The following is a 13,468-nucleotide window of genomic DNA, read 5'->3' as shown; positions in this document are numbered from 1 at the left end:
CTTATTTTTTCCTCTCACATAACGTTTATAATGACTTTGTCAATGTCCAGAAAATAACTTGATGTAATTTTGATTTGAATTTAATTTGAATTAAATCTATACATCTAAATTAGTAAAATCAATACATTCACAACTTTGAATCTTCCTATCCGTGAAACTGGATCATCTAAACATTTATTTAGTTCTAACTGCATTCATAAGAATTATGTGGTGTATCCCTTAGAGGTATGATACGTATTTTATTTTATTTTACTTGTACCTAACAATTTTTTTTCTCTTTCTTTCCCTTTTTCCTTCTCTTTCATTCTTCTTTCTTTCCTGGTACTAAATTAAATGATATTGTATTTATTATTTTTTATTACACTTGTTCATTGATGCCATATAGCATAGGGCAAGGTTGCAGTTTGTATATTAAAATTTTGCCTTGTAAATTTGCTAAATTTCTTATTTCAAAAGAGCTTTTGTCTACTCTTGGATTTTCTACCCAATAAATAGATCATGTGTGAACAAAAGTGTTTTTAATTTTCACTTTTCAATTTATATACATTCCATTTCTTTTGATTTTCTAATTGAATTTCCTAACACTTTCTGCACAATGTTGGAAAGGACTAATGAGAGGGAACATATTTACATTGCTCCTGATCTTAGTGTGAAAGTTTCCAGTTTCCCACTATTAACTATAAATTTCACAGTAGGATTCTTATAGATATTTTTTGTCATGATGAACTGTTACCTCTATTTCTAGTATATTAAGAGGTTTAATTGTTAGTGGGTATCATATATTGTACAATGCTCTTTAAGTATTTATTAATTTGGGAGGTGATTATTTTCTTATTTATTCTTTTGATATAATGAACTGCATTAAGTGATTTTAGAATATTCAAACAATCTCACATAATTGCAATATATCTACTTAATTGTGATATATAATTCTTTTATACGTTATTGTATTCAATTTGTAGCATTTTTGAGGATGTTGGTAACTATGTTCATAAAAGAAACTCATGTGACTTTTTTATATAATTGTTGTAATTATAATAGGGTAATGATGATACCACAGAAGGAATCAGAAGGATTCCAATTGCTTTTATACCCTGAAAGTAATTGTAGGTAATTAATTTAATCTGTTCCTTCACTGTTTAATTAAATTCACCAGTTAACCCACCTGGGCCTGTAGTTTCTGTTTTGGAAGGTTATTAATGATTTATTCAATTTATTCAATGGATAAAGTCCTATTCATTTTGTCTGTTCCTTCTTTTTTTTTTTTTTTATTTATTTTCAGCGTAACAGTATTCATTGATTTTGCACACACCCAGTACTCTATGAAATGCATGCCCTCTCCAATACCCATGACCTGGTTCCCCCAACCTCCCACCCCCACCCCTTCAAAACCATCAGATTGCTTTCAGATCCAATAGTCTGTCATGGTTCACCTCCCCTTCCAATTTCCCTCAACTCCCTTCTCTCCATCTCTCCTTGTCCTCCATGCTATTTGTTATGCACCACAAATAAGTGAAACCATATGATAATTGGCTCTCTCTGCTTGACTTATTGCACTCAGCATAATCTCTTCCAGTCCCGTCCATGTTGCTAGAAAGTTGGGAATTCATCCTTTCTGAAGGAGGCATAATACTCCATAGTGTATATGGACTACATCTTATCCATTCGTCCGCTGAAGGGCATCTTGGTTCTTTCCATAGTTTGGCGACCGTGGCAATTGTTGCTATAAATATTGGGGTACAGCTGGCCCTTCATTTAAGTACATCTGTATCTTTGGGGTAAATACCCAGGAGTGAAATTGCAGGGTCATAGGGAAGTTCTATTTTTAATTTCTTGAAAAATCTCCACACTGTTCTCCAAAGAGGCTGCACCAACTTGCATTCCCACCAACAGTGGAAGATGGTCCCCCTTTCTCCACATCCCCTCCAACACATGATGTTTCCTGTCTTGCTAATTTTGGTCATTTTGGCTGGTGTAAGGTGGTATCTACATGTGGTTTTATTTTTTTTTTTACATGTGGTTTTAATTTGAATCTCCCTGATGGCTAATGAGGATGAACATTTTTTCATATGTCTGATAGCCATTTGTATATCTTCACTAGAGAAGTGTCTGTTCCTATCTTCTGCCCATTTTTTGATATGATTATTTCTTTTGTGTGTGTTGAGTTTCAGGAGTTCTTTATAGATCCTTGATATCAACCGTTTGTCTCTACTCTCATTTGCAAATATCTTTTCCCATTCCAGGGGTTGCCTCTTTCTTTTGTTGACTGTTTCCTTTGCTGTGCAGAAGCTTTTGATTTTGAGGAAGACCCAAAGTTCATGTTCGCTTTTGTTACCTATACCTTTGGAGACATGTCTTGAAAGAAGTTGCTGTGGCTGATATCGAAGAGGTTACTGCCTATATTCTCCTCTAGGATTCTGATGGATTCCTGTCTCACATTGAGGTCTTTTATCCATTTTGAGTTTATCTTTCTGTATAGTGTAAGAAATGGTCGAGTTTCATTCTTCTACATATAGCTGTCCAGTTTTCCCAGCACAATTTATGGCAGAGACTGTCTTTTTTCCACAGTATATTTTTTCCTGTTTTGTTGAAGATTAATTGACGATAGAGTTGAGGGTCCATATCTGGGCTTTCTACTCTGTTCCACTGGTCTATGTGTCTGTTTCTAGGCCAGTACCATGCTGTCTTGGTGATCACAGCTTTGTAGTAAAAGCTAGAAATCAGGTAACCTGATGCCCCCAGTTTTATTTTTGTTTTTCAACATTTTCTTAGCGATTTGGAGTTCCTTCTGATTCCATACAAATTTTTGGATTATTTGCTCCAGCTCTTTGAAAAATACCGGTTGAAGTTTGATCAGAGTGGCATTAAAAGTATAGATTGCTCTAGTCCATATAGACATTTTAACAATGTTTGTTCTTCTGATACAAGAGCATGGAAGGGTCTTCCATCTTTTTCTTTCTTCTTCAATTTCTTTCATGAGTGTTGAGTATTTCCTCAAGTACAGATCCTTTACCTTTTTGGTTAGGTTTATTCCCAGGTATCTTATGGTTCTTGGTGCTATAGTAAATGAAATAGATTCTCTAAATTCCCTTTCTGTATTTTCATTGTTAGTGTATAAGAAAGCCACTGATTTCTGTACATTGACTTTGTATCCTGCCATGTTGCTGAATTGCTGTATGAGTTCTAGTAGTTTGGGGGTGGTGTCTTTTGGATTTTCCATATAAAGAATCATGTTCTCTGCAAAGAGAGAGAGATTGACTTCTTCCTTGCCAATTTGGATAACTTTTATTTCTTATTGTTGTCTGATTGCTGTTGTTAGGACTTCTAATACTATATTGAACAAGAGTGGTGAGAGTGGGCATCCTTGTCATGTTCCTGATCTCAATGGGAAGGCTGCACGTTTTTTCCCATTGAGGACGATATTTGCTGTGGGTCTTTCATAGACAGATTTTATAAAGTTCAGGAATTTTCCCTCTACCCCTATACTTTAAAATATTTTCATCAGGAACGGATAATGAATTTTGTCAAATGCTTTTTCTGCATCGATTGAGAGGACCATGTGGTTCTTTTCTCTTCTCTTATTGATTTGTTCTATCACATTGATTGATTTTTGAATGTTGTACCATCCTTGTGGCCCAGGGATGAATCATACCTTGTCATGGTGGATAATCTTTTTAATGTGCTGTTGGATCCTCTTTGCTAGGATCTTGCAGAGAATCTTAGCATTCATATTCATCAGTGATATTGGTCTGAAATTCTCCTTTCTGGTTGCTAGATATCAGTCTATTCAGGTTGTCATTTTCTTCCTGGTTCAATTTTGGGAGTTTATAGTATTCCAGGAATGCATCCATTTCATCTAAGTTGCTGAGATTATTGGCATATAACTGTTGATAATAACTTCTGATGATTGTTTCTACCTTCTTTGTGTTCATTGTGATCTCTCCCTTTTCATTACTAAATTTTATTAATTTGGGCTTTCTCTCTTTGCTTTTGGATTAGTGTGGCCTATGGTTTATCGATCTTATTGATTCTTTCAAAGAAACCAGCTTCTAGTTTCATTGATAACTTCTACTGTATCTGGTTTCTACCTCATTGATCTCAGCTCTAATCTTGATTATTTCCCTTCTTATGTGTAGAGTTGGTTTGATTTGTTGTTGATTCTCCTGTTCTTTAATGCATATAGACAGCTGGTTTTTTCTGGATTTTTCAATTTTTTTGAGGAAGGCTTAGATGGCTATGTTTTTCCCCCTTATGACTGCCTTTGCAGTATCCCATAGGTTTTGGAGTGAAGTGTCTTCATTCTCATTGATTTCCATTAATTGTTCCACTTCTTCTTTGATCTCTTGGTGGATCCAAACATTCTTAAGCAAGGTGGTCTTTAGCTTCCAGGTGTTTGATTCCTTCCAAACTTTTCCTTGTGATTGTGCTCAAGTTTCAAAGCATTGTGATCTGAGAATATGCAGAGAATAATACCAGTCTTTTGGTGTCGGTTGAGTCCTGATTTGTGACCCAGTATGTGGTCTATTCTAAAGAAGTTTACATGTGTTCTTGAGTAGACTGATATTCTGTTGTTTTAGGGTGGAATATTCTGTATATATCTATGAGATCCATCTGGTCCAATGTGTCATTCAATGCTCTTGTTTCTTTATTGATTTTCTGCTTCGATGATCTGTCTATTTCTAAGAGCAATATGTTAAGCTCTCCAACGATTAGTGTATTCATATCAATATGACTCTTTATCTTGATTAACAGTTTTCTTATGTAATTGGCTGTTCCCATATTGGGAGCATAGATGTTTACAATTGTTAGATCATCTTGGTGGATAGTCCATTTAAGAATGATGTAGTGTCCTTCTGTATCTCTGACTACAGTCATTAGTTTGAAGTCTAATTTATCTGATATGAGAATCGCTACCCCTGCCTTCTTTTGAGGCCCATTGGCATGAAAGATGCTTCTCCATCCCTTTACTTTTAGTCTGCATGTATCTTTAGGTTCAAAATGGGTCTCTTGTAGACAACATATGGATGGGTCCTGTCATTTTATCCAATCTGCTACCCTGTGCCATTTTATGGGTGCATTTAGGCCATTCACATTGAGAGTGATTATTGATAGGTACGTTTTTATTGACATTGAGTTACCTTTGAAGTTTTTCTTTCTGTAGACTGTCTCTATATTTCTGTTCCATGCTATTCTTAGGATTTTTCATCTTAATAGAACCCCCCTCGATATTTCCTGCAGTGTCTGTTTGGTGGTTGCATAGTCTTTTAAGCCTTGCCAGTCTTGGAAACTCTTTATCTTTCCATCCATTTTGAATGTTAGTCTTGCTGGATAAAGTATTCTTGGCTGCATGTTCTTCTCATTTAATGCCCTGAATATTGCTTGCCAGCCCTTTCCAGCTTGCCAGGTCTCTGTGGAAAAGTCTGACATTATTCTGATGGTCTTTTCTCTGTAAGTAAGGAGCCTCTTTGTCCTAGCGGCTTTCAAGAGATTATACCTACAATTATGATTCCTCAATTTGACTATAAGGTGCCTTGATTTTTTTTTTAATGTATAATCTAAGATGGAGACCTTTTGGCCTCCAGTACATGAACGCTGGTTCCATTGATGAGATTGGGAAAATTTTCATGAAGAACTTGTTGTACTTTATCTTCTAGAATTCTTTCTTTCTCCTTCCCTTCATGGATTCCAATAATTCTGATGTTGGAATATTTCATGGCATCATTTATTTCCCTGATTCTCTTTTCATTGTTTCTAAGCTGTTTGTTCCAGGTTTCCTCCTGATCCTTTCTCTCTATATGTTTGTCCTCCAGATACTAATTCTATCTTCCTTCTCAGTTACTCTAGCTTTGAGAGAATTTAGATTAGATTGGAACTCATTGCGAGCATTGTGACCCTCAGCCCTGGTAGCTTTTAACTCTGCCCTAACATTGGTAACATGATCTCTTGTCATTTTCAGCTCGACCCTTATCAATTCCGTTTGGTCATTTATGGCTTACTCCAACCTAGCTATTGCCTGGATAATTGTTAACCTGAATTCTCTTTCTGACATATTGTCTATGTTGATAGTCATTAGCTCTGTTGCAGATGGTCCATCCTCTGATTTTTCATCTGTTGGGCATTTCTCCTCCTAGTCATTTTGGTGAGAGATCACTGAACAGATATAGCTGAATATATCGAATGTGGTGCGATCAAGGTGCACCCTTGAACACTTGTGAGTAATCAGGATTCCCCACCCATACAAGAGACAAAAGAAAAGAAAGAAAGAAAAAGACAGAGAGAGAGAGATAGGAAAGAAAGGGAACATGATAAAGAAGGTTCAGCCCCAATGGGTCCCAAGGTACGATTTATCAATTATACAAACAAAAACAGACAAACACAAAGACTGATAAAATTATATATTAAGAGAAAAAATATACATGTGCAAATAAAGGAAGAACCTTGTCAAAAAGAACCCCAAGTGTAAGATTTATATACAATCAGGACAAACACAAAAACATAGAAACAATGGTGGAAGAAAAAGATGGGAGAGTGATTATACACTAATTCTCAGTGTGGGTGAGGAAGATTGTTTTGATTCTTCCTGGATGTATCTTGATATCTTTGTTGAATGACTCAACTTTCCTAAGATAAAGGGGGATTAAAAATTGGTTTAACTATAGGAGTAGTATTGATTTGGGAAAGGGGATTACTTTGAAGTTTAACTCTATATGAATATTAGAAAATAAAAATAAAAAAGAATAAACTATACTAAACTAAACTAAAATTTAAAAAAAAATTCAAAAAACAGAAATCCAAAAGAAAAACACAGGTGTATGTATCAAAAAGTTTAGGTTAGAAGGTTATTATGGAATTTGATGTACTGGACATCTCACTGTGATGGTAAATAGGTTAAAAAGTTAATCTATATTTTAAAAAAAATTGAACCAGAATAGTAGGAACGAGTTAAAAATAAAAGTTGTCCTATGAAGTAGTGGTGGCTGTTCTCTTGTAGTCTTTTTTTTTTTTTTTCATTTCGTGGTTGGTTTTCTTGGGGAGGGGCATGCCACGTGGGTTTTCAGTCAGTGGTGTTCCCAGTGTGATGTCCTCCCGCCCCCCTCAAGGGGTGTGTGCTCTGAGGTAACTGTTTTATTTCAGGCTTTTGTTCTCTGGCGGTTTTTATGTTTGTTCACTTTTTTTTTTTTTTTCTCTCACCTTGACCACTTTTGATGGTTTTGTAGTTTTAGAGGAAAACAAACTGCACCCTGACCTCCTTCTCAGAGAGAAGCCTCAGTCTGGCTGCAGAGCCCAAATAAGTTCCCCCTTGGTCGCTGGCAGAGCAGGTTCCAAGTCGCGGTCCCTATGGATGCAGAATCTTTTGCTTTTACCCATAACCATGGCAGCAGCAGCTTTGGGTACCTCCAGACCGCTAGAGAGGTTCCAAGCAGTGATCGTGCACACTGAGATTTTCCCGCTAGCCCGGGCTGGGAGTGCCTGGTCTTTCTGGGTCTAAGAGCGCCTGGCTTGCACGCACCTCTTTCAGGGGATGCTGTGGGTAACCCATGCATTTCAGGCTCTGAGAACGGGGCACAGGTCTGAAAGTACCAGGCTGGGCCTTCGCACACCTCTTTCAGGGGAGAGTTTGGGGCACGTGTCTTGGGCGTGAAACAATGCTGCGTGTTAAAGCGCCAACTGAGACTTTGTGTACCTCTCTCGGGGTAGGATGAGGGGCATGCACATCTCAGGGCTCACGCATTCTGCCATCTGGCGAGTCTCCCAGCCCCTCACAGGAGCCGGACCCCACGCATTCTTGGGCGCACTGGCGGCTTAGGGACCAAGACCTGGTTTCTCTGCTGCACTCTCTCTGGCTCAGCGCCAGGGGAGGCTGTCCTGGGACCGGGGACTTAAGTCCCTGTCCCTAGCCATCCCTATTCCCATAATTTCCCCCCATGGTCCTTTGATCTTTTGAAGTGCTTTCAACCAGTCTCCAAGTTAATGCTGGTCCCCAGATGCAGGGCACTCTCGCTTGTATTAGGGGTATTACTTTCCAACCAGCCACCTCTGGTGGCTCTCTCCCCCTTTTGTTTATCTTCCGATATCAGTCTGCCATTCCCACTCCACTTTACCTGCAACACTGGCATCTTCTGCCCCTGTAGAGTCCAGACGTATAATTTTGATCTCAGGCTGATTTCACGGGTGATCGGAGTTCTTTGGTAGGTAATCAGCTCACTTTGGTAGGTAATCAGCTCAGTAGGTACAGGTTTAAAAGGCGCCTCCTCCTACTTCCCCACCATCTTGTCCCTTAAAACTCCTTATTTGTTTTTAAGAAATTATGTTTACTTCATTGTATTGCCTTTGCTCCTTTGTCAAAGATCAGGTCACAAATGGGTCTCTCTCTAAGTTCCTATTCTATTCCATTTATCTATTTGTCTACTCTTTTATTTAATATTGTATTTATTTATTTGGTAGACAGAGATCACAAATAGGCAGAGAATAAGGCAGAGGCAGAGAGACAGGGAAGCAGGTGCCCTGCTAAGCAGGAAGCCTGATGCCTGGCTAGATCCCAGGACACTGGGATCATGACCTGAGCTGAAGACAGAGGCTTTAGCCACTGAGCCACCCAGGTGCCCCATATATGTCTACTCTTTTGCTAATAACAGACTGTCTTGATAGCCACAGCTATATAGTAAGTCTAAAAGGCAGGTGACTTTATTTTTGTTTGTTTCTTTGTTTCTTTGTTTGTTTTTCTTTCAATGTTGTGTTAGCTATACTGGATCTTTTTACCTCTCTGTAAAATCTTCTGAATTACATTGCCTCTATATGTAAGATATACACAAATTATATAAAATATCTTGCTGGGACATTGCCTCTATATGTAAAATATATATAAAATATCTTGCTATATAGGGGGCACCTTGGTGCCTTCGGATGGTGTCATTATCCCAGGGTCCTGGGATCGAGCTCAGCAGGGAGCCTTACCCCCCATATCTGCCTGCCTCTGCCTACTTGTGATCTCTCTCTGTCAAATAAATAAATAAAATCTTAAAAAATATATCTTGCTATATGTAAAATATATACAAAATATATAAAATATCTTGCTTTAATATAATATATTAAATCTAAAATTAAGTGGGGAAGGACTGACATCTTTATAGTATTTAGTCTTTCTATCCATGAACATGAAATATCCCTCCACTTACTTAACTATTTTTTATTTCCTAAAGATTTATTTATTTTATAGGAGGAGAGATACATAGAGAAAGAGAGAGAATGAGTGGGAGGGGGAGAGGGAAAGGGAGAGAGAAGACTTTATCAAGCAGACTGCACTGAGTGCAAAGCCTGCCCAGGGTACAATCCCTTGACTCTGAGATCATAACCTAAACTGAAATCAAGAGTTGGACTCCTAACCAACTCTGCCACCCAGAAAACACTTATTTTGATTTTTGCAACATACTCTTGTACTTTTACTATATAGATCCTATAAATACTTTGTTAGATTTATACCTAAGTATTCACTTTGAGGGATGATAAATAAATGGTATTGTTTTTAAAAAAATAAAATAAAATGGTATTGTGCTTAATTCCAAATTCCACCTGTTTATTTTTAGTATCTAGGAAAGCAACTGATCTTGTGTATTGACTTTGTATCCAGCAATCTTGTTATAATCACTTTTTAGATTTGACTTTTATTGTTGATTCATTTAGATTTATCACATAGATGATGATGCAATCTGTGAACAAAAACAGTTTTGCTTCTTCCTTCCCAGGAAGTATTCATTTTATTTCTTTTGCTGAATTTACTGAATTATCAAAAATTTTCAGTATAATATTAGAAATTAGTGGTGAAAGGGGATAACTGATTTTTTTATTGCTGTATAATATTCAATTTGTTGATATATTAAAAATTATAGCAGCAATGCCCACAATTGCCAAACAGTGGAAAGATCCAAGATGCCCTTCAACAGATGAATGGATAAAGAAGATGTGGTCCACATATACAATGGAATATTATGCATCCATCAGAAAGTATGAATACCCAACTTTTGTATCAACATGGACGGGACTGGAGGAGATTATGCTGAGTGAAATAAGTCATGCAGAGAGAGTCAATTATCATATGGCTTCAGTTACTTCTGGAGCATTAAAAATACCATGGAGGAAATTAGGAGAAGGAATGGAAAAATGAATTGAGAGAGACTGGAAGGGGATATGAACCAGAAGAGATGGTGGATTCTGAGAAACAAACTGAGGGATTTGGAAGGGAGGGGTTGGGAGGATGTGTGAGTCTGGTGGTAGGTGTTAAGGAGGGCATGTAGTGCATGGATCACTGAGTGTGATGAATAAACAATAAATCTTGGAACTCTGAAAAAATAAAATTAAATTTAAAAAAATATGAGATATAATTGTGTAGGAGATATAGCATGTTTCACTGATACATTTATATACTATATTGTGATTCAATAAATAGTTATATTTATCATATCACATAATTATAGTACAATATTACTCTCTGCATTCACTATACTTTTAATTGGATCTCTGTTATTTAATACTTACTACAAATTTGTGCACTTAAACACCACTAACCTTATCACCTCCATCCCCCACACATTTGCACACACATCCACTGGTACTACCACTTTACTTTTTTTTTTAATAGACTTATATTGTTTAGATTCTACATACAAATGACATTATACATTACTTGTATTTATCTGACTGGTCTTTACTTAGTATAATATGTTCAAGCTGCATCCATGTTACTGGGAAAGGAACAATGTCTTCCTTTCTTATGATTACATATTTTAATTCTGTCATCCATTGATGGGCATTTGGATTGTCCCATAGCCTGGTAATTGTGAATAAGTCTGTGATGAACTTGGGAGTGTATATCCCTTTGAAATTTTGTTTTCTTTTTTTGGGGGGGCATATATCCAGAAGTGGAATATCTGGATTTCATGGCAGACTTATTGTTATTTTTTTGAGGAACCTCCATACTGTTTTTATTAGTGGTTGGAGCAATTGCATTTCGACCAAAAATGCATAATTTTTCTTTTTACACTCTTCACTAGCAACTTTTGTCTCTTGTCTCCTTGATAGCCATTCTGACTGGTGTTGAGTGGTATCACATTGTGGTTTTGATTTGCATTTCCCTTATGATTAATAATGTTGACCTTTTTTTTCCTGTATTTGTTGACCATTTTGCTATCTGCCTTAGAATAATATCTATTTAGGTTTTTTTTCCTTTTAAAATAATTTATTTTAGAGAGACAGAGAGAGAAAGAAAGAGGAGCACCTGAGCAGAAGGAAGTTTAGTGGGAGAGGGGGGAGGGACAAGGCAAATTTTGTTCTAAGTGTAGAGGCTGTTGTAGGGCTCCATCTCAGGACCCTAAGATCAGGATCTGCACCAAATATGAGTCAGATGTGTAACTGACTGAGCCACCTAGGAATCCCCAGTTTTCCAATTGTGTTCTATCTCTATGTTATCACTATTTCCTACTTCACTTTTTTATTATATTCAGTTAGCCAACATATAGTATATCATTAGTTTTTTTTTTAACTTCTTTTCAGTGTACCAGAATTTACTGTTTATGCACCACACCCAGTGCTCCATGCAATACACCGTTAGTTTTTGATGTAATATTCAACTATTCTTTAGTTGAATATAACAGTCAGTGCTCATCACAACAGGTTCCCTTGTTAATGTCCATCAACTGACCACCCCATCCTTCCACTCCTCTCTCTTCTGAAACCCTCAGTTTGATTCCCAGAGTCCACAGTGTATCATGGTTTGTTTCTCTCTCTGATTTCTTCCCATTCAGTTGTCCCAACTGCCTTTGCCTATGGTCCTCTGTGCTATTCCTTATGTTCCACGTATGAGTGAAACCATAAGATAACTTTATGATACCATGTGATAATGATAATTTTATTTCTGTGCTTGACTTATTTCACTTAACATAATCTGTAACCATCCCTCAGAAAAATTCTTTCAAAGAACCACCTCCTAGTTTCATTGATTTGTTCTATTGTTTTTTTGGTTTCTATTTCATTTATTTCTGCTCTGACCTTTATGATTTCTCTTCTCCTGCTGGGTTTAGGGTTTCTTTCTTGTTCTTTCTCTAGCTCCTTTAGGTGTAGGGTTAGTTTGTGTACCTGAGACCTTTCTTGTTTCTTGAGAAAGGCTTGTACCACTATATATTTTCCTCTCAGGACTGCCTTTGTTGTGTCCCACAGATTTTGCACCATTGTGTTTTCATTATTATTTGATTCCATAAAATTTTTCAATTCTTCTTTAATTTCCTGGTTGACCCATTCATTCTTTAGAAAGATGCTGTTTAGTCTCCATGTATTTGGGTTCTTTCCAAATTTCCTCTTGTGATTGAGTTCTAGTTTCAGAGGATTGTGGTCTGAAAATATGCAGGGAATGATCGCAATCTTTTGATACCAGTAAAGTCCTGATTTAGGACCGAGGATGTGATCTATTCTGGAGAATGTTCCATGTGCCCCAGAGAAGAATGTGTATTCTGTTGCTTTGGGATGAAATATTCTGAATATATCTGTGATGTCTATCTGGTCCAGTGTGTCATTTAAGGCCTTTATTTCCTTGTTGATCTTTTGCTTGGATGATCTGTCCATGTTAGTGAGGGAAGTGGTAAGTCCCCTACTATATTTTTATTATTGTTGATGTGTTTCTTTGATTTTGTTATTAATTGGCTTATATAGTTGGCTGCTCCCACATGAGGGGCATAGATGTGTAAAATTGTTAGTTCTTCTTGTTGGACAGACCCTTTGAGTATGATATAGTGTCCTTCCTCATCTCTTATTATAGTCTTTGGCTTAAAATCTAATTGATCTGATATAATAATTGCCACTCCTGCTTTCTTCTGATGTCCATTAGCATGGTAAATTCTTTTCCACCCCCTCACTTTAAATCTGGAGGTGTCTTCGGGTTTAAAATGAGTTTCTTGTAGGCAACATATAGATGTTTTTTTTTTTTAATCCATTCTGATACCCTGTGTATTTTGATTGGGATATTTAGCCCATTAACATTCAAGGTATCCATTGAGAGATAAGAATTTAGTGCCATTGTATTGCCTGTAAGGTGACTGTTTTGTATATTGTCTCTGTTTCTTTCTGATATACCACTTGTAGGCTCTCTCTTTGCTTAGAGGACCCCTTTCAATATTATTGTAGAGCTGGTTTGGTATTTGCAAATTCTTTCAGTTGTTGTTTGTCCTGGAAGCTTTTAATCTCTCCTTCTATTTTCAATGATAGCCTAGCTGGATATAGTATTCTTGGCTGCATGTTTTTCTCGTTTAGTGCTCTGAAAATATCATGCCAGCTCTTTCTGGCCTGCCAGATCTATGTAGATAAGTGTGCTGCCAATCTAATATTTTTACCATTGTATGTTACAGACTTTTTTCCCTGGGCTGCTTTCAGGATTTTCTCTTTGTCACTAAGACTTGTAAATTTTACTATTAGGTGATGGGGG

At 36.9% G+C, this 13,468-nt stretch overlaps 1 pseudogene; it reads left to right on the top strand.

The window, feature by feature from the left end:
• Positions 1 to 6,325: 6,325 nt before the first annotated feature.
• LOC132027647 (large ribosomal subunit protein uL16-like) overlaps positions 6,326 to 13,468 on the top strand; it is a 21,269-nt pseudogene continuing 14,126 nt past the window's right edge.

The sequence above is a fragment of the Mustela nigripes genome, chromosome 12, assembly GCF_022355385.1.
Source record: "Mustela nigripes isolate SB6536 chromosome 12, MUSNIG.SB6536, whole genome shotgun sequence".
Lineage (NCBI taxonomy): Eukaryota > Metazoa > Chordata > Mammalia > Carnivora > Mustelidae > Mustela > Mustela nigripes.
The sequence above is the reverse complement of the archived record's forward strand: the minus strand, read 5'-3'. Positions and strand labels throughout refer to the sequence as shown.